We start from the raw sequence: 27,071 nt of genomic DNA, 5'->3' as shown, positions 1-27,071 counted from the left end.
TGATCAATGAAATATGAATGAAGTGTTACTTCCAAGAAGAAGTATTTGAGTTAGAGTATCCATTCTCTGTCCCCTTGCTGCTGTGACCAGTGACTAGACTATTCCTGTTGAACCTTCAACAACCTGTAACCCAGAATGAGGATGAAATCTTGATTCTTTCTGAAAAGTTGGGGTTGTTCATATAACAATATACTTAATCCCAACAGAAACAAGCACTGGTACTTAAAGCAATGAGGAAAATCTGTATTGAAGATGAGCAACATGTAATGCCAAAATGTTTGGTAAAAAGTCATCTGCACTAAGTTGGGAAACATATCAGGTGCCTAATAAAGTTATATGTGGCTCTAAGGAAAGAAGTTGGAAAACAAACTTCATGAGGGAGTGTTGGTACTTAGCTGCATTTGACCATTTCCTGAGTTGAAGAAAGAATTTGTATGATTATGAACAGGAATAAAAGGGAGTAGAGAGAATATGAAAATTCATGAACTTTCAGAGATGGAAAAGAAAACTTCCTCACCATCCCAAAATGTCAAAGCTAAATATAAGAAAATCTTTGAGAAACAAAGGCTAATTATAACTCAGCCTTGAGGCAAAGGTCAAATTAAAGGAGTGTTCCTTATAACTGAAAACACTGGATGGATTAAGAACAGTTTTTTTTAAAGGCTTAAAACGTATTTTAATAAGTTGATGCTGCATTACTGCTCCATTTCTCAGGAAAACTCCAAAGACATCAGGGACAAATCAAACATGGTACACCAATTTAAAAAAATGCACAGCATAACTATCTAAGATAGGCAAGGCTCAGAGCTACTGTCTGACCTGCAGCATACAGCTATCCTGTTCCCAAGATTGTACTAGGCCCATCAAGAAAAGCTGTGAACCAAAGAGATGGAAAAATATTCCATGCTCATGGATTGGCAGAATTAATATTGTGAAAATGTCAATGCTACCCAGGGCAATTTACATGTTCAATGCAATCCCTATCAAAATACCATGGACTTTTTTCAGAGACTTAGAACAAATTATTTTAAGATTTGTGTGGAATCAGAAAAGACCCCGAATAGCCAGGGGAATTTTAAAAAAGAAAACCATAGCTGGGGGCATCACAATGCCAGATTTCAGGTTGTACTACAAAGCTGTGGTCATCAAGACAGTGTGGTACTGGCACAAAAACAGACACATAGACCAATGGAACAGAATAGAGAATCCAGAAATGAACCCTGAACTTTATGGTCAACTAATATTCGACAAAGGAGGAAAGACTATCCACTGGAAGAAAGACAGTCTCTTCAATAAATGGTGCTGGGAAAATTGGTCATCCACATGCAGAAGAATGAAACTAGACCACTCTCTTGCACCATACACAAAGATAAACTCAAAATGGATGAAAGATTTAAATGTGAGACAAGACTCCATCAAAATCCTAGAGGAGAACACAGGCAACACCCTTTTTGAACTTGGCCACAGTAACTTCTTGCAAGATACATCCACGAAGGCAAAAGAAACAAAAGCAAAAATGAACTATTGGGACTTCATCAAGATAAGAAGCTTTTGCACAGCAAAGGATACAGTCAACAAAACTCAAAGACAACCTACAGAATGGGAGAAGATATTTGCAAATAACATATCAGATAAAGGGCTAGTTTCCAAAATCTATAAAGAACTTATTAAACTCAACACCAAAGAAACAAACAATCCAATCATGAAATGGGCAAAAGACATGAAGAGAAATCTCACAGAGGAAGACATAGACATGGCCAACATGCACATGAGAAAATGCTCTGCATCACTTGCCATCAGGGAAATACAAATCAAAACCACAATGAGATCCCACCTCACACCAGTGAGAATGGGGAAAATTAACAAGGCAGGAAACAACAAATGTTGGAGAGGATGCGGAGAAAAGGGAACCCTCTTACACTGTTGGTGGGAATGTGAACTGGTGCAGCCACTCTGGAAAACTGTGTGGAGGTTCCTCAAAGAATTAAAAATAGACCTGCCCTACGACCCAGCAATTGCACTGTTAGGGATTTACCCCGAAGATTCAGATGCAATGAAACGCCGGGGCACCTGCACCCCGATGTTTCTAGCAGCCATGTCCACAATAGCCAAACTGTGGAAGGAGCCTCGGTGCCCATCGAAAGATGAATGGATAAAGAAGATGTGGTTTATGTATACAATGGAATATTACTCAGCCATTAGAAACAACAAATACCCACCATTTGCTTCAACGTGGATGGAACTGGAGGGTATTATGCTGAGTGAAGTAAGTCAATCGGAGAAGGACAAACAGTGTATGTTCTCACTTATTTGGGGAATATGAATAATAGTGAAGGGGAATATAAGGGAAGGGAGAAGAAATGTGTGGGAGATATCAGAAAGGGACACAGAACATAAAGACTTCTAACTCTGGGAAATGAACTAGGGGTGGTGGAAGGGGAGGAGGGCGGGGGGTGGGGGTGAATGGGTGACGGGCACGGAGGGGGACACTTGACGGGATGAGCACTGGGTGTTATTCTGTATGTTGGTAAATTGAACACCAATAAAAATTAATTTATAAAAAAAAAAAAAAAGAAAGAAAAGCTGTGAACAGCATCATAGAGATAAAAGGGCCATACCTGGGTTGTCCTTACCCCCCCAAAAAAAAAGATGGAGGCAACTTAACACAAGATTTTTTAAAAGTACACTAAAATGAAAATCTCTAAGAGAAAGGTCTTCCTTAGGACATGAAGGAGTAATATATGGGATATAACAGAATCATATGTTTTCTGTGACCTCTGTGGACATTTGCCTGAATTCCCACCTGTGAGTGAATGGAATGGGGCTAAGGTCATTGGGGGGGAAATGTTTGTTTTTGTGGTGTATGCGGCAGTGTCTATGGGGTTAGAGGATATAAGAATGAGAAAGTAAAAAGAACAGGATGGACAAGAATGACCAAGATTAATGGGGGCTCTAACTGGATCCATTTTGCCACGGTTCCACCCCCCAAGACTCTCAACAATCACATGAGACTTCAGGAATGCACCACACAGAATCAATTAGTTAAACGATATACCACACAGAACTGATTTGTTAAATATCGCCCCTCCCTTGCCCTCAGCCTCCAGTAAACTCCCTCAGAGTAGTACAGGCAAGGAAGACCTAACTACTGGGAGGAATCCCTAACACTTTCCCAGGGCAGACTTCTGGCTAGTCCAAAAAGGGTCCTGCTTTTAAGGGTTTTGGGGAAACAAGACATTGAAATTTTTATTAGTGTCGGCAATGTTTGTTTGGAGCAAATCCAGCTCCAGGAGCTGCACGGTTGAATGCAGGAGGGGTTCCACCAATTGCCCCAATTCCTTCCATTGTAGCAGCCAGGCCAAAGTGTTCAGTTGCTGGTGGGGTCAATCCCAAGGTTCCATCTGGCACGATAGTGGCAGGTCCTGGAGGAGCTGGGGTACCAGCTGGCACTGGAGCAGGGGGCATGGCACCTCTATTGTTCATGCCCATAGCATTTCCCATAGCCATCTGGCCCATCTGTATCTCCTGTTATCTTGCATCAGGGAATGTTCCCTTGAATCCTTCCTGCTGTTGCTACATCATTTCTTCCTGTTGCTGCCGCATCTCTTCCTCTTGGCACCTGCTCACTCCTCCTCCTGCCTGCGCTCCAGTTGCTTTCGTTTCTGCACTCTTGGTTGTGCAGCTCTTCCATCTTCCTAAGTTCTTCTTGACACCTCATCAAATCCTGTTTCATTAGCATGACCTGGTGCTCATGGCGAGCAGCCTCCATCTCCACCTCCAGCTTCTCATGAGCTTCCTTGATGTTGCGGTCCACTTGGTCCTGCTGCTACTTCTCCATCTCAATCAGTGCCTTCCAGTGCATGGCATACTCATACTCAAAGGAGCCAGGCTGTGCAAATCTGGGTGACTGCTCTCGCTACCTGTGAAACTAATAACCAGTTTCTCTGGAAGTCCCTCTTCATCATGCAACTGGTCCATGGGCTCCACAGTCACAGGCTGAGGAAATGTGGTTAGCAGGAAGGAGCCTTCCCTGCACCTGTCCAGAGCTTTCTGAGCATCTGGCTTCCCTGGGAATTCAACAATGCCTTTTCCTGAGGGCTTTCCTCAATCATCCATGATGACTACAGTCCTCCCCACCTGGCCAAACACAGAAAAGGTTTCCTCCAGCAGTTCACTGGAAACATACCGAGGAAAGTTTTGGACTGTAAGGATGCACTATGGCAGGCAAAGCACACATGCAGCTGCTTTCCACAAAGTGCCATGTTGTCCAATTCTACTTTGGCAATCTCCGCTAGGGTTTGTATTTCCAAGTGGATAAAGCCAAAGCCCTTATCCTTATGAATGAAGACTTTGCCTGCTTTCCCATATTTCTCAAATACTTTCCTCATCTCCTCCTCAGTGATATCAGGAGGAAGACTGCCCACAAAGAGCTGGCTACATTGGGTGAAGGTCTCCTCTCCTGGTTTCCTAAAATTCTTCAGGTCAATGGTCAACCCTTCATTTTGGCTGCTGGATTTTTGCCCATTTGCAGGTATTGGTGGCAGTGGTGGCTGCTGCTGTTGCTGCTGATGGTGCTGCTGGTGGTGCTGCTGCTGCTGCTTCCTTGGAGTATGGTCTTGCTTCTCCAAGTTAAAGGTTTTATTGCTCTGCATTTTTGCACCCTGCCACCAACTGTTCTCTCCTCAGAGTAATGGCGATGCTACACAGCCTCTACTGTCCTGAGAAATGGATTAAGAACTTCAAAGCAAAAAGCAAATTAAGAGGGTGGTATCCAGCAAATTGATCATTTATACAAAATAACTCAGTAAATAGCTAGAGTATGTGTTCTTCCCAGTGACATCTAATAGACTCATTTTATCTGATATTAAAGGGAGTGGGGATGTAGGAATATATGTGTCAAAGATAAGAAATAGAACACTGGGGATCCCTGGGTGGCACAGCGGTTTGGTGCCTGCCTTTGGCCCGGGGCGCGATCCTGGAGACCCGGGATCGAATCCCACGTCGGGCTCCCGGTGCATGGAGCCTGCTTCTCCCTCTGCCTGTGTCTCTGCCTCTCTCTCTGTGTGTGTGACTATCATAAATAAATAAAAATTAAAAAAAAGAAATAGAACACTGTAAGAAAGCACACTTATAAAGAAATGAAGATATGGATACTGGCACATACAGCTGATTGAAATAAAATAGACTGCAAGTCTATTAAGTTTGAGGGAGTTTTATTGCCAGAAAAAGTAGAGCAACCAAAGTCAGAAAACTGCATGGCCCACAACAAGGTCCTATTGCCTTCTATTTCACATGGGGCCAAGAAGAATAATACAAAAGGAAGAAATTTCCAGAAGGTCAAGTCAGGGCCACAAAGAACAATGGAAAAAGAAGTCCCTTGGATCTGTAGAGTATATTTAATCAAAAAATATTTCCCACCTCAAAGATGGAGGGCCTTAACCATATGTGCCCACCAGAATTTCAAAACTGCTATGGACCAGTGATTGCTATGTATCATAGAGTCTTCCAAATGGAAGTACTTTTCTATTTATGCTGTGCCTGTTTCTTCATTATATACTGGAAGCATGTAACAAAACCAATTTTTCTGTTGGGGAGAAAAGGAATTAAAAAATTAAAAATCAAGAAGAAAGCACAATAGAAGACAAAAAAAGAATACACAGAGCAATAGAAGGTAGCAAATAAAATGGTAGAAATAAATTTAAGTGTACAGTTGTCTCTTTTTAAACATGGGTCTGAACTACATGTGTCCACTTATATACAGATTTCTTACAGTACAATAGTGTAAATGTATTTTCTCTTCCTTATGATTTTCTTAATATTTTTTCTCTAGCTTACTTCATTGTAAGAATATAGTATGTAATACATATAACATATAAAATATGTGTTAATTGCCTGTTTATATTATTGATAAGGCTTCTTGTCAACAGTAGGCTATTAGTATTAAGTTTTAGGGGAGTCAAAGCTATAGCAGATTTTTGACTGTGTGGGGGTCAGTGCCCCCAACCCCTTTGTTGTTCAAGGGTCATCTGTATTAATCAGATCTTGTAAAGTTATCCTGCATTAATATGCAATCCCCAAATCTCAGTGACTTAGAGAATCTGTTTCTCTCTCAAATTGCATGCCAGTCTTTGGCTGTCCTTAGCTATTCAATCTGAAACCCAGACTGAAGGAATGGCTTCAGTCTGAAACCCACAGGTATGGTGACAGAGAACGACTCAGAATAGCATAGTGACTCTACAAGCTTCTACTCAGAAGTAGTACATTTATTTCTACTCACTTTTAATTAGTAAAAAAAAATCATCATCATAATTAAGACCACATCTCTTAATAGACTTAGATATCAATGGGGTTATAATACTTCAATAGAGATAAGCTTAGAAGAGACAGGGCTTGTAAGGAAAGGCTGTTAGGAGGTGTCTGGGTGGCTTAGTTGGTTAAGAATATGCCTTTGGCTCAGGTCATGATCCCAGGGTCCTGGGATCAAGCCCCACAACAGGCTTCTTGCTCAGCAGGGAGCTTGCTTCTCCTGTTCCCTCTGCCTGCAGCCCCTACTGCTTGTGCTCTCTCTTCCTGTCAAATAAATCTTTTAAAATAAATAAATAAAGGAGGGGCTGTTAGGAAGAGTCAGTGACTATTTTGATAATATCTACCATACCAAATATAAAACTGATCCAAATAAATGGAAATTATCTAAACTATCCAATTCAAAGCCAATGATTGTCAGACTGGATTAAAAATAATCCAATTCTCTGCTCCTTATACGTGAAAACACAAGGACAAAAAAAGTGTGAAAGTCAAAGCCCGGGAAAAATAGACTAGGAAAATATTAAAGAAATCTGTGTGGTGATACTAATACTATAAAATAAGACTTTAGAGCAAAAAAGCATTTCTAGAGATAAAGATGATCACTATATAATGGTCAAAGTTTCAATTTATCACGAAAATAAAACAATTCTACACTTTATGTACTTAATAACATTGTCTCAAAATATATAGACAATTTCACTATCACAGAGGAATATTTTAACTAATTTATCATAGTAAATTAAATAGACCAAAAAATAAGGATATAAGGAATCTGAGCAAAATAATTAACAAGTTTAATGAAAAGCACATATATACATATAGATATATAAATATAGATACAGATTACTGCACTCAACAGCTACAGAATATACATTCTTTCCAAGCACACAATATGATAGTCCATAAGACTAATGTCAGCAATTTTTAAAAATCAGTATCATACAGAACACTTACTTGACAACCATAAAATTAAGTTACAAATCAATAACAGACAAGTAGAAATACTTCCAAGTGTTTGGAAATTTTAAAATTTATTTATGCATCCAAAAAAGTCATAAAGGAAATCAGAAAATTCTCAGAACTGACTGATAAAGAATGTCATATTCAATACTTGTGAGATGCTGTGAAAGGCTTACTTTGAAGAAAATGGATAATTGTATATTCCTAAGGAAACACAAAAGACTCAAAATTAATGAACTAAGCATTCCAACCTTAGACATTAGGGGGGAAAATACAGAACAAACTTTACCAAGCAGAAAACATATAATCAAGTTATTTATTAAGAGAGAAATTACATAATTACATGAGAAATTTGAGCCAAACATACCCCCAGGCTGCCTGTTTTAAACCAACCCACTTATCAACAGCATCTTTTAAGGTCCAAACTCAAAATTATAAGAAAAAGGAAAAAATCTGTAAGGGAGTGAGGGGTAACAGAAGAGGCCAACAGAAGAAACAAAGCAAGACTGTGGTTTTAGCTGGGTCTAACCTCAGGCTGAAATCTCCAGGAGCTCTGATGCACACACCACATCACATCTTTTCCACAGTAGAGCTGGGGAGTGAGGTTTTAGGCAGTCACTGTTTACAGACTGTTACAGGGATATGTAGTACATAACTTCCAGAGATATCTCCTGGTGATGTTGCTCCAACCTACCAAAGGCAAAGCCTCTTACAAATGTTTCAGGTGCATTAGTAGCAACATATGCAGCCGTTGAAGAAGAATGAGTTCTCATTTGGGGAATATGAATAATAGTGAAGGGGAATATAAGGGAAGGGAGAAGAAATGTGTGGGAAATATCAGAAAGGGACACAGAACATAAAGACTTCTAACTCTGGGAAATGAACTAGGGGTGGTGGAGGGGGAGGAGGGCGGGGGGTGGGGGTGAATGGGTGACGGGCACTGAGGGGGACACTTGACGGGATGAGCACTGGGTGTTATTCTGTATGTTGGTAAATTGAACACCAATAAAAATTAATTTATAAAAAAAAGAAGAAGAAGAAGAATGAGTTCACCATGCCAACAAAAGGATAGAGCACCGACACTGTCTGCTGTGCTCCATCCCTTGTACCACCCAGGCCCACTTGCTTTACACATTAGGTTTATTCCATTCTTTTGCAACTTCTCCAGGATTCTGGTTGATCATAATTTCTATGACGACTTAAAAGAGAAGTTAGTGGGATAAACTATAGCCTCCACAGCCGCAGTTGGTTCTGAGGTCAGAACTGATATTGATCATTTCCTTTCTTTACTACCCATTCTATGTTCCCCTCACTTTGTGCCAGCAATTTTGCTGGTCTAGGTGACTTGCATGGTACTGTCTGTCACCTGATGGGCCTGAGACTTTGGTTACCATGCTGTTGTCTGGCCACAGTTGAGCTCTACTTGCAAATTGACAATGAAAACTGAGGTTCAGATTACCAAGAAATACCCCAGAAGTTCACATGGGTCCTAAATATATTCTTCCCTGCTACCATTACATAGTAGCAACCCCAGATCCTCAGGATTATCAAAGTCAGTTACCCCTTCAAGTATGGTAACTCTTGCTAGTCTACTGGCAACAATGAGCATAAAATGATCAATAGCAGCCACAGCCTGAAGGTTAGTGAAACTATTAATGTGTCCCCTAATGGAAGTGTTCAGGACCTCTATAACCAGGTCCTCTAGTTCTTCAACTAAAGAGCCTGAAGTTTCAGAAACTGGAAGTAAAAGTTTCCCAAGTGTGTTGCTGGAACAGAGCCATTCTTCCCACTCCTTGGTTCCCAGCAGTAACACAGAACCATACAATCATCAGTGGTTTAAGGAAAAAGTGGCAAATTTTTTTCTGTAAGTGCCAGAAAGTAACTATTTTAGACTTTGTGGACCATACAGTCTCTGACACAACTACTTAATTCTGCTGATGTAGCATGAGAGAAGCCAGACAATACATAAATGATGAGTGTGGTCGTGTTCCAATATTATATTTGTAAAACAGCACCAAGCCCGATTTGGCCTTGGAACCAGTTTGCCAACCTCTGCTTTGATCTATATACTGCATCCTGAAGGAATACCTTTGTAGGATATAACCTCCAAACTTGCTTCAGCTGTTTTTTTGAGGCCATTTCACTGCTCTATCAAGCTAGCAGCTTACAGATGATGTGGGATGTAGCAGGACCAGTGAATCACACAGGCATGTACCCACTGCAGAACCTCTTTTTTCATAAATTGGGTCCTTTCATGAGAAATGACAGTATGTGGGATATCCCAAGTCAGTAAATCGTATACTCTGTGAGTCCTTGAGTAGAAGTGCTAACCAAGTCACTATAGGCAGGAAAAGTAAATGCACACTTAGAAAACATGTCAAAATGAATTGCTGCCCCTTCCAGGGCAGAAGGGTCTTGTGTAATCAAGTGCCACTAAGTGACTGTTGGTCTCCTCAAAGATTCACTCCTCAAAGGGCTCAGCATTAGTGTCTATAGCTAACTTGCAGGGTGGAAGCAGTAGCAAGGTCAGCTTTGATGAGGGACGCCATGCTTTTGTGCCCATACAAAGCCTTCATCTTTTGCCACCATGGCTACTACACTCATGAGTCCATTCCCTCAGTACTGTGGTGGCCAATGAGTGTGACCAGTTGATAACTGCACTATAATCTGGATAGACAGCAACTATTCAGTGATTTGTTTGCAATTGTCTCCTGCCCCTTTACTATCCTACCTTCCATGAAAGCATCAGAGCAGCCTTGTATGCAGGGAATAATCAGTCAGGACCTAGACACCAAGTGGTCTAGGTTTAGATGCCAGTCAGATTATTGTCATGGAACATCAGCTGCTTTTATAGTTGTTTTGTTTTTTTAAGCAGCCTCACTGAGATATAATTTACATGCCATAAAATTCACCCATTTTAAGTGTATAATTAAATTAATTTTCTTATATTTATAGTTGTACAACCATCATCACAACCTAATTTTAGAACATTTCCATTACCCTAAAAAACCCTCAAGTCCATTTACAGACATTCTCCATTCTCATTCCCAGCAGTAGGTAGCCACTAATTTGCTTCTACCTCTTTAGATTTGCTTTTTTTTTTGGATATTTAAAATAAATGGATTCACGCACTATGCATTCTTTTGTGACTGGCTTTTTTCACCCGAGTATAATGATTTTGTAGCTCATCCATCTTGTGGCATGTGTCAACACTTCATCCCTTTTTATTGCCAAATAATATTCCATTGTATGACTATACCATATTGTGCTTACCCATTTACTAGTTGGTGGACATTTAAGTTGCTTCCACTTTTTGGCTACTGTGAGAAATACTGCCATGAATATTCATGTTCAAGTCTTTGTATGGTCATATGTTTTCATTTTTACTGAAGATCTTAATGAAACTGGACTCAGGCACCTCAAGGAGGGAAAGCCTCCAGTTGTATGTGAAGTTAGGCTTAGGCTTATCCCCTGCTACTGAGCTGAAGAAGCAGTAGCCCCAGTCCCAGCTACTTCATTATTGGGCAACCAAGGAGCACTCCGAGGATAACCGTCAGTCAGCATAGGGCATCTAGAGTCTACATACCTACTTAATGATGAAATCTTTTACAATCAGGAACAAGACATTTCTACACAACATTGTATGGGACATTCTAGCCAGTGAAAGGTAAGAAAAAGATTTAAAAGTTACAAAGACTGGAAAGGAAGAATCAGAACTGTTATTATTCAGAGATGCAGAGAAAAAAAATAACTTGTAGATAAATTACTGGAATGACAATGTTGTATGGTTACTGTATTTGGAATCAAAATCAAGACATACAAGTCAAGCTCTTTTATACACACCATCAAAACACAGCTTTTACTTTAAAAAAAAAAAAGGGATCCCTGGGTGGCGCAGCGGTTTGGCGCCTGCCTTTGGCGCCTGCCTTTGGCCCGGGGCGCGATCCTGGAGACCCGGGGTTGAATCCCACGTCAGGCTCCCTGCATGGAGCCTGCTTCTCCCTCTGCCTGTGTCTCTGCCTCTCTGTCTCTCTCTGTGTGACTATCATGAATAAATAAATAAAATCTTAAAAAAAAAACCACACAGCTTTTAAAATACAAAACCGGGCAGCCCCGATGGGGCAGCGGTTTGGTGCCGCCTGCAGCCCAGGGCGTGATCCTGGAGGCCCTGAATCGACTCCCGCATCAGGCTCTCGGTATGATGCCTGCTTCTCCCTCTGCCTGTGTCTCTGCCTCTCTCTCTCTCCCTGTCTCTATGAATAAATAAATAAAATCTTAAAAAAATAAAATATAAAATATAAAACCTAATTTAGAGAAAAGATTTACATTTACAATAATACATAAAAATGAGGTGGCTACGAATAAACCTAACCAAAAATGTGTAAGACCTTCATGAGGAAAATCATAATACATTCTTGAAGGACACTGAAGAAGACTTCTATAAATGGGGAGTTATGTTTATAAATACGTAGACTCAACACTACAAAGATTTTGATTTATAGATTCAATTCAATCCCAGTCAAAAACTTAAGAAGTTTTGGGTCTTGTTTGTTTTGTTTTCTTGGCTGGTGGCTCAATAAGCTGTTCCTAAAACTTCTATGGAAGAACAAAGGCCAAAGAATAGTGAGGACACTCCTAAAGAAAAAGAATAAAGTAGGAATCTTGTTTTATTAGATACCAAGGCTTATAACTAAACTATCTTCATAAGCCTGATTGTACCTGTATGGAAATAAACAAAAACAGACTGATAGATCAGAACCAAGAACTCAGGGGATCCCTGGGTGGTGCAGCGGTTTGGCGCCTGCCTTTGGCCCAGGGCGCGATCCTGGAGACCCGGGATCGAGTCCCACATCGGGCTCCCGGTGCATGGAGCCTGCTTCTCCCTCTGCCTATGTCTCTGCCTCTCTCTCTCTCTCTCTGTGACTATCATAAAATAAGATAAAATAAATTAAAAAAAAGAACCAAGAACTCAGACTATATATATATATATATATACACACACATATATATACAGACTATATATATATATATACACACACACATATATATATACAGACTATATATATATATGCAAACTTGATTTGTGATGGAATAGATAACATGGATCAGTAGGTTAAGAGCCTTTCAGTAAATGGTGCTAGAAAAATTGTTTATCCAAATAGATATGAAATTGGAAATCAACTTATCATTATTAAATAGAGTTAAAACTGTGGATATTGCATGATGCAGAAATTCCACTCCTAGGCATACATGCTGGAGAAATTCTTGCACAGTTTCACCAGATCTTATGTACAAGAATGTTTAATGTGCAATATTATACATGAGATCAAAAGATAGGGGAGAATCCATAAATTACTTGTACTATGTTCACACTACAGACATGCAATACAGTAGAGAAAATGCATGCCTGCAGCTCTATGAATCCAAACTTCCAAATACAATATCAACAAGAAAAAGTACCCACATAGTTTATACAACATGATGTCATCTATATTGAGTTAATAAACACGTAATACCAAACAATATGTAACTTAACAATATGTACACCTGTAGCTTAAATGTAAAAAATAAAATAAGGGGAATGATAAACCATCAAATACCCAAAATGCCTTGATAAGCTGGGATAGGGAACAGGTCTGTGTAGGGTGACGCACAGAATCAGGGAAAAGCACTTCAAATACAGTGGTGGTAATGTTCTGTTTCTTAGGTTGGGTGATAGGTCCAGAGCTTTTTATTTTTTTAAACGTTTTATTTATTTATTCATGAAAGATGCAGGGGGGGGGGTTAGAGACACAGGCAGAGGGAGAAGCAGGCTCCATGCAGGAAGCCTAAAGTGGGACTTGATTCCGGGACTCCAGGATCATGTCCTAAGCCAAAGGCAGATGCTTAACCGCTGAGCCATCCAGGCATCCCATGGTCCAGAGCTTTTTAAAACTGCTTTTATACTTTAAACATATAAACATTCCTTTGTATGCATTAAATATTTTGTAAAATTGTTGCACATACATTATAGAGTCCGGATGGACTCCTATTCAAATCTGACTTAAATGTGCACACACAAAACAGGAAGGTGTGAAAAGACTTAATAGTTATATAATAAGGTTTTCTGGGGAGAACAGGGTGGCTCCCAAACAGGTCCAAACATGGCTTGAGAGGGCAGGAAAAGATTGGTTTGAGGTTTTCAGAGTGACTAAGGAGGGTGACTAGAGCAAGGGTTCCCATGGATAGGTTTGAAGTTCCACAGGTACAAAGAAAAGATCTCTTGGACTTTCTTATCAGCTTTCCCATATGTGGGACAATGGCCAAGAGGAAGAGATGAGACTTAAAAGATGTCAATTAAACATCAAAAAATATAGTCATACTCTTTATTACAAAAATATTTTAAACAAAACTGTAAAAAAAATAAAAAAAAACTGTATAGGAAACAAAAGTGGTATTTGCCATGCTGGAAGTAATATGTCTGCAGAGAAAAGAATGTTACTTCTACTTTTTAGATACCACTTCTCCCATTCTTATCCCAAGAGTACCCTACTAGAGGAAGAACTATGGTAAACTGTTAAACTTAGTAGAAAATTTAAATTCTTTACTATTTCACAGAAGAAACTCAATATCAAGAGGAATTATTACAGTGACATAAAGTTAGATATCAAGTCCTGTGGAGTGAAAAGAATGAGAATTGCTCATGATGCTTAAAAGTTCCTGGGATTATGCAGTAGTGTATCAGCTGGGTCTCTATGGTACCTGAGCTGAGTTCAAAAGGAATCATTTACTTTACCACCCTGGTAGTGAAGAAATTTTGCAACCTTATACCCACTAACTGCAAATGAGTACTAGGCTTGAAGCTTTCTCCCTACGGAAGTATTTCATTCCTACTGAAAAGATATAGACAATGAATTATAAAGTGTACATCAATTTTTGAGACACCTACTGGGTACTGCTGCAGACATAAAGATGAAAAAGATTTAATCTGTGCTCTTTAGGGGCTCACAGTTTCTTGTATTACTTTCAAAGCCTAAGGTGTGAAAGTGTGAATTTACAGAAAACCTACAGCCAGACCGACGGCTCAAATGATAAAAGAATTCATAGGATTGCTTTCAACATACTTCAATATTAAAGAATACATGAGAACCATTAGAAACTATATACTGCGTGATAAATGCTCACAGAAGAAGGAAATACCTATCCTTAATAAAACTCCTAATCAGTAGGTCAAAGGTGAATGATAAAACCCTGAGACCACAAGTCAGTAGAGCTAAAGTTGAAAAAACAGCTCAATTTCTCTGCATTCATAAAGATGAAAAGTGTGAGATGAGCAGAGAATGAGAGGAGAGTAAATTTAAACTGGAAATGTTTGAGAAACTTTTAGGAACAGAACTATATACACTGAAATTGAAAGTTGTTGGCACAAATGAAATGCAAATTCCTCCATTACCCTAATCTTTAGTAAAGCCTTCTACACACACACACACACACACACACACACACACACACACCTCTTAAGTAGCGTGTTTTGGGGCTGGAAGAAAAGAAGAGAGCCTGAGCTCAACAGTGGGTTTGATCCATAGTATCAGGTGAGTATAATTATAATATTGTAAAAATACTTCATATGGACCAAATGGTGTTCTAAGCTCTCTAAATACTAATATATTTAAGTGTTTTACAGTAATTAATTAATAATACTCAGCATAAACCTAGAAGGTAAGCAGTAATATTTTTACCATTTTCTTTTTTTCCCTTTTTTGCATTTTTTACCATTTTCTAAGTGGGTATCAAAAGCACAGAGAAGTTAAGTAATCTGTCCGTAGTCTCAGCAGCAGCTAAGAGCCGACTTGGCTCCAGCAGCATCAATATGGAGAGCCGGTGCCCAAGTCATAACCAGAGTTGGAGGAAAAGCCAGCTCCACCACAACAGGAATGTGAGGAGAGCTGGCCGACTGAGGACCACAAATATGCAGAGAAGAGGTAAGAGGTGTCAGATTCAAGATGACCACAGAACAGAAGTGCAGAGCAAAGGCTCCATGTGCCCAGAGTCTAAACTGAGTCCTGCAGAACAGAGGGCACGTTCTGTTCATGGGTACCATGGCCCTGCCTTGTTGGGAACACCTATGAGACATGAATGAGGAAAGCCGGGCAGCCCGGGGTGTCTCGGCGGTTTAGCGCTGCCTTCGGCCCAGGGCCTGATCCTGGAGACTTGGGATCAAGTCCCATGTTGGGCTCCCTACATGGAGCCTGCTTCTCCGTCTGCCTATGCCTCTGCCTCTTTCTGTGTGTCTCTCAAGAATAAATAAATAAAATCTTTTTTAAAAAAATGAATGAGGAAAGCCAAAGGTCCTACCATTTGCTAGATGGGGCTGTTGAAGACCAAGGAGCAAACTGTATAAATGATCTTACCCAGAACCCCTAGCTGGGGAGTCCTCAGGTACATTTTATATTTTCAATGCATAAATATATAAATATATGTGTGTACATTTAATATAATTTCTTTTCATGTAAGATATATGCTTTAACTCCCTTCTTAGGTGTTACTTTCCTTTTCTATAAAGATTAGATTCCTCTCAGATTCCTTTCAGTTCCATTCTTTTGTCTAAGTAAGTGATTTGGGCACTATTCTTCTAAAATAGCCCTCATTTATGGGGTACCTGCATGACTCAGTTAAGCGTCTGACTCTTGGTTTCAGCTCAGGTCATCATCTCAGGGTCATGAGATCAAGCCCCACATTGAGCCCCACACTCAGCATAGAGTCTGCTTGTCCCTCTCCCTTTGCTCTTCCCCCAGCTCAAGCACAGGTGCGCTCTCTCTCTCTCTCTCTCTCTCAAATAAATCAATAAAATCTTAAAATAAAATGGACCTCATGTCTGCTTGTTCATTTCCAACCTGTTGGCCACCACCCAGGTCCATATCTTTATTCCTTTATTCTTGGACTATCTGCTCACTGGTCTATCAACTTCACCCTCTCCAAGTTACTACTGCCCCTTCCACCCTGCACATTCACTGAATTTTCTGATTCTGAAATCTTCAAGGGTTTCCACTGCCAACATGAAAAACATTCTCCACAATATGACCTTAACCAATTTAGTCTTCTCTCTCTAGTGACCACTCCATTCTCTAACTCCCTAAACTGCAAAAATACTTCTTAGAAGTTTTCCACATTACCTGTTTTCACTTCCTTACTTTCCATTCCCTCTTAGATCCACTCCAACTCCGCTTTATCCCCACTTTTCCTCTGAAATGACTTTCATAAACCCTGATGACCTTCATGTGGCCAAACTCAATAATCAGTCCTCTAGTCTCTTCTCACATAAAGTCTCAAGCATCTGATGCAGGCAGACAGTCTCTTCTTGAAAAATTTTCTTCCCTTGACCTCCATGTATGATGCCATTCTGGGTTTTGCTTTTACTCTGATTTTTCTACATGGCTTCCTTTGAAGCATATACTCATTTGTTGTCTATCCTCTTCATACTGACACCTTCTTAATAATAGATATTGATTTTGCCTTATATATCAACATAGTCAGCTACTTACTAGTACAACCATATGAACAGCAAGATCTTAGAGTTTCCTGAAACACAAGACTGTTCTGGATACTACACAAGATAGTAGCTTAGTTAGAGCTATTATCTTTCCTGACTAACTGCTCAATTGTCCTAAAAGCAACAGTCCCACTTTTCAAGATTAAATCCCAACAGAATTGACCACTTCCTCCTCTGTGCTCACTATGCCATACCCTTACACCTCTCAAAGTCCCCAAATCCTCCATTTCCCTCACTGGCTTATAGATCTGCCTTCATCTACAAGATTGAGAGTTTTGAGAGTTCCCTAAGGCCACAGAATGTCTGGGTTTGTGTGTGTGTGTGTGTGTGTGTGTGTGTTTCTGATAACTTGTTCAGTGTCTACCACTTAGTAGCTATCCAAATAGTAAATGGAAAATATTTGAATCAAGGTTTAAATGAATCTGGCCAGGAGAAGGAGTAATAAAAGTTGATGATGCTTATTGCTACAGAAGTCCATGGAACAGGAGAGCTAGCTGGTCACCCCATAACCCTGGCTGGCTACAGTGAACATAATCATGCGCTTTGCGTCTCTGGTTGTTGCAAGTACCTCTAGGGTGGGGAAACATGCTCCTCTGAGGCCTCACACATCTCACCTCACTAGGCTGAAGAAAAAGCACTGAGGCAAAAAGCTTCAGTTGACTCTCAGATTCACCATTAACTATGTGGACATTTTAGAGTTACAAAAGCCCGTCTGTCAAATGTAAACGATTACCTGGGTTCAAAATACTGTAAAGCTAAAATGAAGACTCAGCTGACTGTGCACTCTTACTCAACATTTGTATTTCAAGATCCTAGCAAAGTGCCTAGGATATAAATGGTGCTCAGTAATATTTGTTAAATGAATAAAAAGAGATCAACCCATTCTGTCTTCTATTTCCCCCATCCTGGCAACCAGCACAACTCAGAGATCTTGGGACCTCACTCACTGAGGTTTCTCCCTCTTCCTCATTGCCCCTTCTAATCTGTCATCCTATCTGGTTAGTTTCCTTTTCAAATCTTACTTCTCTCTCTCCCTCTGTTCTGATCTGGCTCCACCTGCTTCAGAATCCTCTCTTTCTCACATATTCTTCCTCCTACTGATAATGTACTTTTTGGCTGATTTTAGTTTTTTAGTGCTATGAACTATGCTATTATGTGGCTATGAACAATCTTATGCATGTATCTTGATGTACAGGCACACATTTGTTTCCAAATTAATTGTGCCAATTTATACCCCACCAGCAGCGTGTGAGATTTCTAGTTATTTCACATCCTTGCCAACTCCTACTATTTTCTTTTTTAAAAAATATTTTAGCCATTCTGCTAGATGTGCAGTGGTATCCCATTGTGGGTTTAATTTGCATTTCTTTCTCTGATTAATGAGGCTAGGCCCTTTTCACATTTGTATCGGGAATTTGGATATCCTCCTTTGTGAAGGCTTTGCCCTTTTTACCTTTGATTCATAAGAAGTTCATTTTATATTCTGGACACAAGCCCTTTATTGACTTTGGGTGTGGCAATTATCTTCTCCCAGTTTAAAGCCTGTATTTTCTCTTTCTTAATGTTATCTTTTGATGAACCTAAGTTCTTCATTTTAATATTGTCCGATTTACGGAGAAGGACAAACAGTGTATGTTCTCATTCATTTGGGGAATATGAATAATAGTGAAAGGGAATATAAGGGAAGGGAGAAGAAATGTGTGGGAAATATCAGAAAGGGAGACAGAACATAAAGACTCCTAACTCTGGGAAATGAACTAGGGGTGGTGGAAGGGGAGGAGGGCGGGGGGTGGGGGTGAATGGGTGACGGGCACTGAGGGGGACACTTGACGGGATGAGCACTGGGTGTTATTCTGTATGTTGGTAAATTGAACACCAATAAAAATTAATTTATTAAAAAAATAATAATATTGTCCGAATTATCAGTATTTTCTTTTATAGTATATTATTTTATATCCCATTTAATAATTATTTTTCTGCTCTGAATTAATATATTATCTAATATTACCTAAAATTTTAAGAATCTCTTACATGGAGATGTATATAGCTAATGGAATACTGATTTTACGTGATATGGGTTAGGAATCAAGATGCTATTTTTTTTTGGCATGTGCATATTTCTCTGTCCAAGCACTATATATCTAAATCTTCCTTTACCTTGTGCTCTGTGGGGTTTTTTTTTTTCATAAATCAGGTATTGTTATTTACAAGTCTTTTTTTTTCCATCTCTCTTTTTACTTTGTCTATTCATCTGTCCTTGCAGACACACCTTAACTGTCTTGGGCAAATCTTGGCTTTGAATTTCCAACATAGACTTTAGAATCATCTCAAATTTCACAAAATAGTTGTTGGAACTGTAACTGGAGTGAATTAAATTTATAGATCATGCTGGATTGAGATAACATCAGCATGACTTTGAATCTGATAATCCATGAAATGGTATATCATTACATTTATTTTAGGTCACTTTTAACCTCAATAATATTTCCTATTTTTCTGTGAAGAATTCTTGAATACTTTTTGTTTGATGCAAAATATTAGGTTGCAACATGCAAAATATTATAAATGGTACTGTTTCAAAAACTTTCAATTTTTTCACCCTGCTTTACAGAAATACAATTCATTTTTGTCTATTGATCTTGAATCACAAACTTGTTAAAGTCATTAATTCTAAAAACTCATGTGGAGCTTTTTGGGTTTTTTACACAATCACATTCAAATAGTGACATTTTAAATTTTCTTTCCAATATTTCACCAATTACTTTCATCTTCTTGCCCCCACAAGTTTCCAGTACATTGTTGAATATAAGTGGTAATAGTAAGGATAGGGTAGGAATCCTTGATCTAATCTCAAAGGGAATTACGTCATTTCACCATTAAGCCTGACATGTTATAGCCTTTTTATAGATAAACTTGCATCAGAATAACAAATTTCCCTTCCATTTTTAGTACTATCAGTATAAGAGACAACTTAAAGATATTCCCCCTCACTGTTTTTATAGTTTTTTTACTTATCATTGGTTTTCAGCAAGTTTTTATGATATGCATTTGTTATTAATATTTCTATTACTATTCTACATATAGTTTATAACAATTCTTTTTTTTAGTTTATAACAATTCTTGAATTTGCAGCTTCATCTCTTTCATGAGATTTGACAAATTTTCAACCATTCGTATGTTCAAACATTTCTTCTGCCCCATTCATTTCATACTTGCTTCTAGAACTTTGATTATATGTATGTTAGACCTTCCCGTGGCATCTTCTTTGTATTTATCTTCTCACCACATTTTTCATTATTTTGTATCTCTGTGTTTTATTCTGGATGTTTTTTCTCAGAACTTCCTTTCAGTTTGATAATTCTCTATTCAGTTGTGCTTTGTTTCTTATTTTACTGAGTTATAAATATTTATTATATTTCTCATATTAAAATATCTTTTGGTTCTTTTTCAAATTCATTATGTCTTCCATAGTTTCTAGTTCTTTGCCAAAATTAAAAATCTTGTCTTTTATTATTGTAAATCTATTAAGCACAGTTTTCTAAGTCTCTGTCTGGTAACTCCAATAGCTAGAGTCTTTATGATCTTAATATTTATTGTTTCTGCTGGTTCTTATTTATGTTATCTTGTCCCTTTGTGTGCCTAGCTATTTCTTTTAAAATTGTGTTTAAAATTATATTTGTAAAATTAGAATTAATTTGTGGCCTATGGCAATCTTCATTCTCCAGAGAGAATTTCACTTTTTTTTTGCTTGTTTGTTTGTTTTGTTTTTCTGCCAGTGCCTAGAGGCAACAGCAATCCAAAATACCCTGATCCAAATTCAGGGACTGAGATAAAGGTTTTTTTAAAGAATAGTGTTTCTGAGACATGATTTACATATCACGAAATTCATTTGTTTATTGTGTACAGTTCAAAAGTTTTTGATATATTCATAGAGCTCTGTAACCTTTACCACAATCCAAACTTAGAACATTCTCATTATTCCAAAAATAAACCTCCTATCAATTAGTACTCACTGTCCATTCCCTGCCCAACCCTACACAACTGCTTATCTACTTTTAGTCTCTAAAGCTTTGCATTTTCCAGACATTTCATACAAAAAGAATCATATAGGGGTGCCTGGATGGCTCAGTCAGTTAAGCATCTCTTTGTCTTGGGTTGTGATTCCAGGGTCCTGGGATTAAGCCCCACGTAGGGCTCCCTGCTCAGCAACAGAGTCTGCTTCTCCCTCTGCACCCCTGTCTGCACATTCTCTCTCTTTCCTCCTCTCTTTTTCCAATAAATAAATAAAATATAAAAAAGGAATCATACAATATGTGGCATTTTATGACTGAATTCTTTCATTTAGCATAATGTTCTCAAGGTTCATCCACATTGTAGCATGCACCAGTACTTCATTCCTTTTTACTGAATAATATTCTATTATATGTATATACAATTTTGCTTATCCATTCATCAGCTGATGCACTTTGGATTATTTCCACTTTTGATTATTATAAATACTACTACTATGAATATATGTATAGAAGTTTCTATGTGGATATGTTTTTTAAAGATTTGAGAAAAAGAATGAGCACAAGTGTGGGGGAGGGGCAGAGGGCGATGCAGACTCCACACTGAGTGCAGAGCTCAATGAAGGGCTCAATCCCAGGACCCTGAGATCATGACCTGAGCTGAAGTCAGATGCTTAACTGACTGAGCCATACAGGCACCCCTAGTGGATATATGTTTTTATTTCTCTAGGGTATATGAATTGCTAGGTCATATGGCAACTCTATGTTTAACATTTTAAGGAACGGCCAACCTATTTTCAAGGTGACTGGATTCTGGGCTAAGGTTTCTTTAAGTGTCAGTCAGTGAAGCTCTCCACCCATTCAATCCAAAGCCATGATAGTTTACTAGGTACCCCTTTTGGTGGGCCCTGGATTCCAACTTTTTCATTCTTATATATGCAACAACATGTCATAAGTATTGCATAATCATACAGCATCTCAGCTACCACTTCTAAAATTAGAAACTGACTTAGTCCACTCAGGCTGTTATAACAGAATACCATACTCTGGGTGGCTTATACACACTAGACATTTATTTCTCACAGTTTTGGAGGCTGAAGTCCAAGATCAAGGTACCAAGAGATTCAGTGTCTGGTAAGAAACCACTTCCTTGTTCATAGTCTTCTGGCTGTAACCTCACGTGGCAGGACGAGTGATAGAGCTCTGTGGAACCTCCTTTATAAGGGCACCGATCCCATTTATGATGGCTCTACCCTCATGACCTAATCATCTCTCAAAAGCCAAACCAACATATATCACATGAATATTAGGTTTCAAAATGAATCTGGGGAGACATACAAATACTCAGCTTATGGCAGAAACACTCCCATGGGAAAAATAACACCAAATTCCATATTTAGCTCTCTAGATTTCTTTCTTCTCTCCCTTCTCCACCTGATAATTATTCTCTATCTTGTTTTATCCTTATACATTCAAGTAGGTTTTTATTGTAAATTTTACTTAGATTTTCTGGTTTTCTCAGAATTTGATCAGAATTACCTTGTCTACTGCTATTGATAGCAGGTAGACAAAATGAGAAATGTCATTCATCTGCTGAAGCCTTCTCTTAACCTAACCACATTATAGCAAACTGAGGTTAACCAGAATGAGGCACCTTTCTCTCCTTGGCCCTAGGCCCACATTACAGACCACCACACTAATTCCAAAGTCCTTGTGTTAAATTCAAAATTGCACCTGACTACTATTAATATAATTTTAAGCATGTGACAGGAATGTTCCTCCAATGGTGAAGAGCACATGGGGGTGGTTATTCATTGAAATTCTGGATATAAGTCACAATAAAAAAAAGGACTGGTAATCTGCTAATGGGCTCTAGGGAGACCACAGTAAATTCGGATTATATGTATCACATCCAAAATACAGGGAGAAAGAAGATACTTTGTTCTTTATTTTGTGATTAGTGATGAGGGCTGAGAAGCCACAATACTTTCCTCTTTATAAAGGTTGACTTACTAAAGGTAAAGAACTAGGTAGACCTCCTAATCCAAGCATTTAAAGTGGCAACTGTCATTCTGCCTGCACAGTGGTTACCTGGTCTAAAGGTATATTTTTGTGTATAGTAGCCATGTACAGTACTACAAAAGTAACAGGGAGGAAAGAAGGAAGTGGCACTGATATACATTGATTGCCACAATTTAACAGAAAAAAAGTTTAGACTAATTTACTAATATTGTTGTTCTTTGGGGGAAAAAACTACCTCTGTGTGTATATACAAGTACACGCACAAATATATACACATGTGTTACATATATCTGACAGATAATATTTTCTCAAGGTATCTTCCACCCCACGTTCTCTTATGCCAGGTGACCTTGCCATTCCGCAATCAAGAGATGAGTCTAAGTCTTCTCCCCTTGAATCTGCGCTCAGCTGGCCTTAGTGGTTTGCATGCAACTAACAGAATGCAACAATAATGAACCTGAGTTATTTCCAAGTCTAGATAGGTAGATAAGAGGAAAGAAGTAATAGTAGTAGTAGAAGTTTCTACCTGATTCACTTGGAACTCAGTCTCCAGATATTCTCTTTCAGAACACTCCCTTAGGAGAGTGTTCTATGCTATGAGAACCACGGAGAGCCCACATGGACGGGCCATGAGTACATCCTACGACAGCCATTCCAGGCTAGAAGCTAAAATGTGCATGAAGAAGCCTCAGGATAATCCTAATTCCTGGGCACTCACACTTCCTGCCCAATGAGTAGGGAATATGAGAATCTGAGTAGGAATATAAGACACAATTGAAGACTAAAGCAATGTAGTGGAGAAAATTATTAGGTGATAGAATAGGGATGTTTAAGAGACAGACTAAATAAGACCTTGATGAATTTTGGTAGTGGGGGCTAAGGAAGATTGAATATATACATATATATATATGAATATTATATATTATGCTGTAGAGTGAAGAACAAAGCTTGAAAAAGAAGTCACGTATGGTTCTGGACATGTAGAATTAGAAGTATGTAGGAGGGAGTAGTGAAAAATACAGATTAATGGAGAGACAAAAACAAAAACAAAAGCAAAAACCATGAAGGAAAATGAGAAAGGACTGCAACCTAACAAAAAAGAAGGGGGGTGGGGAGAAGAAAGCAAGCACAACGGGTTTACTAACACAACATGGCTTTCAAAAAGCAGGAAGTTAGCACTGTAACATATACTATAAAACAGAGTGAATAAAGATGAAGAAAATATTAGATTTGGAAAGTAGTGGGTCCCTGATGCTGCCAGCAAGAGAAATTAAGGGAACGGATAGAGAAGAAGCTGAAGCATCAAATTCATTGTGTTTTTTTTTTTTCAAGAGCATTATCTGAGGAGAAAATTACTTAGTAGATCCCTGTTACTTGAAAACCCTCTTCTGGGGCACCCAGGTGGCTCAGTGGTTGAGCATCTGCCTTCAGGTCATAATCCTGGAGTCCTGGGATCGAATCCTGCATCAGGTTCCCCACAGGGAGCCTGCTTCTCCCTCTGCCTGTGTTTCTGCCTCTCTCTGTGTGTCTCTCATGAATAAATAAAATCGTTTTAAAAACCCTGAATATTTTCCCATAAAGACTAGTAATATTTATCAGGAGATATAATCCACCTTGAAGATGTTATAGTAATCACAGGATATATATATATATATATATATATATATATATATATATGCTATTCTTTACATAACATTGCTACAAGGAAAAGAGGCTGCATTACTTGAGTTTGTTTCAATAATTTTGCTGGGTTTAAGAGCACTGAATCCAACATTTTCTGTCTGCCTGACTCCATCTGTGCCAACAGGGCAATTAGTATATTTCACAGGCCACCAGAGATAAATTTTATAATCCCTCCCAAACACAGACCACCTTGTGTTTACAATTATGTGGCCTTTGTCCGTGGCCTCATTTAGTAGATTGGGACTTAACTAGGATGGGAAGGCCTACCTCCCAGTCCGTAGCTTCATCCACATCATTGTGTTTATGGACAAGGCTGAGGATTGCAAAAGCAAACAACCTGCCCAAGGTCACTCAGCAAAATCAGAGGACTGGTCTGGATTCCAAGGGAGGTCTAAGCGGTTGCAAGGCCTAGCCCTTCCCCAGGAACACCACCGTCAACGCGCTCCGCCCTGAGCCGTGGAACAGAAGCCTCTTTCTCAGGGCACTCCGTGTAGACGGGAACGCACAAGGATGTCATGTGAGAGTCCTGTACTCGCGTGACGTAAAAGAGCTGTAAGAACACAAAGAGGGGCAGCCCGGGTGGCGCAGCGGTTTAGCGCCGCCTTCCGCCCAGGGCGTGACCCTGGAGACCCGGGAGAGAGTCCCACATCAGGCTCCCTGCATGGAGCCTGCTTCTGCCTCTGCCTGTGTCTCTGCCTCTCTCTCTCTCTCTCTCTCTCTCTCTCATGAATAAATAAATGAAATATTTAAAAAAAAAATCTGGCTCTGACCTCTGGCCGGGGTGCCCCCCCGCGAGGACTCCCGCCCCCATCAGACTCCCGCACCACGACCCCGCCCCCACGCGGCCTCAGGTCTCCGCTCTCACCTCTGCAGCTCCGTCGCCCACAAGCCCACTGCACCGCGCGTGCAAACCCCCCTGACCCCTGCGCCCCGCCTGGCCGCCCCAGCAGGGCCAGCGCAGCCTCGGCGCCCTCAGCAGCTCGAGCGCCTGCCCGCCCCGCCGCCGGGTTCGCGGTCCTCCCCTGACACAGGTCCGCCAGGCCGGAGGAGTCGCCGCCGACGGGCGCCTCCGCCCGGAAATCCAGGCGTCCACGCTTTGGTTCCGGCGCCAGGGCCAGCAACTGCGCGTTTAGAGACCTGCGCTGGGTTCGCTGTCACCTTCAAACTGATGTGAACCCGATACCTCCCATGTTCTCGGCTACTGTCTTCCTAGAACACTCCCTCGCGCATAGCCGCTGGTTAAGATCAGCTAAGGAAAAAATACACACTAGGCTCTGTGGCTACTTGTGGGATGGGGAGCTTGCCAGCTTAATAAAAATAAAGAAATTAAAAAATAAAGGGGGATCCCTGGGTGGCTCAGCGGTTTAGCGCCGCCTTCAGGCCAGGGCGTAATCCTGGAGACCCAGGATCGAGTCCCGCATCGGGCTCCCTGCATGGAGCCTGCTTCTCCCTCCTCCTGTGTCTCTACCTCTCTGTCTCTCTCTGTCTCTGTCTCTGTCTCTCTCTCTCTCTCTCTCTCTCTCTCTCGAATAAATAAATTTAAAAAATATTTTTTTAAAAACCAAACAAAAAATTAAGTGCTATGAGTGGTTAGGTCAAATGGTAATCAGTGTAGTATCTTGTTACCATTGGACCTTTAATGGTAGTGCTTTTGCTGCCAGGTGGGCTGTAATCCAGTCATTTATGAATATCTATTTTCTACTCATTCAGTAACCACCACCACCACCTCCAGAGCACATCTTTTTATGGGTCATTGAAAGGCTAAAAAGAACACAGAGATGAAAAGATTAACAAAACCTGGCAGTTCAACCTGCACACAAATGAACCTGTGCATTTGGTAGTTTAGGGCACAGGGGCCACATGTGCCATTTGCCGGGGTGAGACAGAGGAAGCCTCACCTATCAAGTAGTACTATTTGAGATGACATAATAGTATAGAGTGAAGGTGACACAGAGTAACATTTCTCATGCTATCCCTGAAACCTCCCCATCTGTGCTTGCCTCTCTTTTGCCACTGAAATGGGCCTGGTTTTATCCCTTATTATCTTCCCACCTATTAAAGTAGCTCCTAAGTAGTCTCCAAAGGAGAAAGTCCTGACCTCCTGTTCTTAAGGCTGCTCCAATAACATTCATGTCCACAAGACTACAGGGTTAAAAACGGGGTGGAGGAGAGGAAAGAAACTTCACTGTGATTTTCAAGTCCATCTTTGACATTGCTGGAAGTTCCCCAAAAGATATAAAAGACAGTGGGATTCTCTTGCCCTTGCCTATAGTGTTCATTCTGAGTTTCTTAACATGCAATTTCAAGCCTTTTGCACTATAACTTTGAGGTCAAAGGTTGCCTTCCTGCCTCTATACCCTATTCACTCCATGTTCCATCTAGAGGGAGACACCATCCCCTGAGTATTCTCTGAACTTTCACAAGTACAAAATGTACCTCCAGGTAAACCAGGTTCATGAAGCCTCCAGACTCTGCAGGTGGTGCTAAGTCAATCTGTCCAAAGAAGCTGTGACTCATACATATCACAAAGCACTTATCATCATCTATTATCTTTAATGTAT

At 39.9% G+C, this 27,071-nt stretch overlaps 1 long non-coding RNA gene and 1 pseudogene across 3 annotated transcripts in view; both read right to left on the bottom strand.

Moving 5' to 3' along the window:
* The window catches only part of LOC129495840 (uncharacterized), a 30,547-nt gene extending 5,043 nt beyond the window's left edge, over positions 1 to 25,504 (bottom strand). The window contains exon 1 of one of the 3 annotated variants that reach the window (XR_008661625.1): positions 25,376 to 25,504. This is a non-coding gene — a long non-coding RNA (uncharacterized LOC129495840). Of the gene's footprint in view, positions 1 to 24,777; positions 25,100 to 25,375 lie in introns of those variants that run through there. The other 2 variants (XR_008661626.1, XR_008661627.1) reach the window with 2 other exon arrangements.
* On the bottom strand, positions 3,250 to 4,652 carry LOC129495839 (non-POU domain-containing octamer-binding protein-like; annotated as a pseudogene).
* Positions 25,505 to 27,071: the final 1,567 nt, after the last annotated feature.

Source organism: Nyctereutes procyonoides, unplaced genomic scaffold (assembly GCF_905146905.1).
Source record: "Nyctereutes procyonoides isolate TBG_1078 unplaced genomic scaffold, NYPRO_anot_genome, whole genome shotgun sequence".
Classification (NCBI taxonomy): Eukaryota; Metazoa; Chordata; class Mammalia; order Carnivora; family Canidae; genus Nyctereutes; species Nyctereutes procyonoides.
The sequence above is the reverse complement of the archived record's forward strand: the minus strand, read 5'-3'. Positions and strand labels throughout refer to the sequence as shown.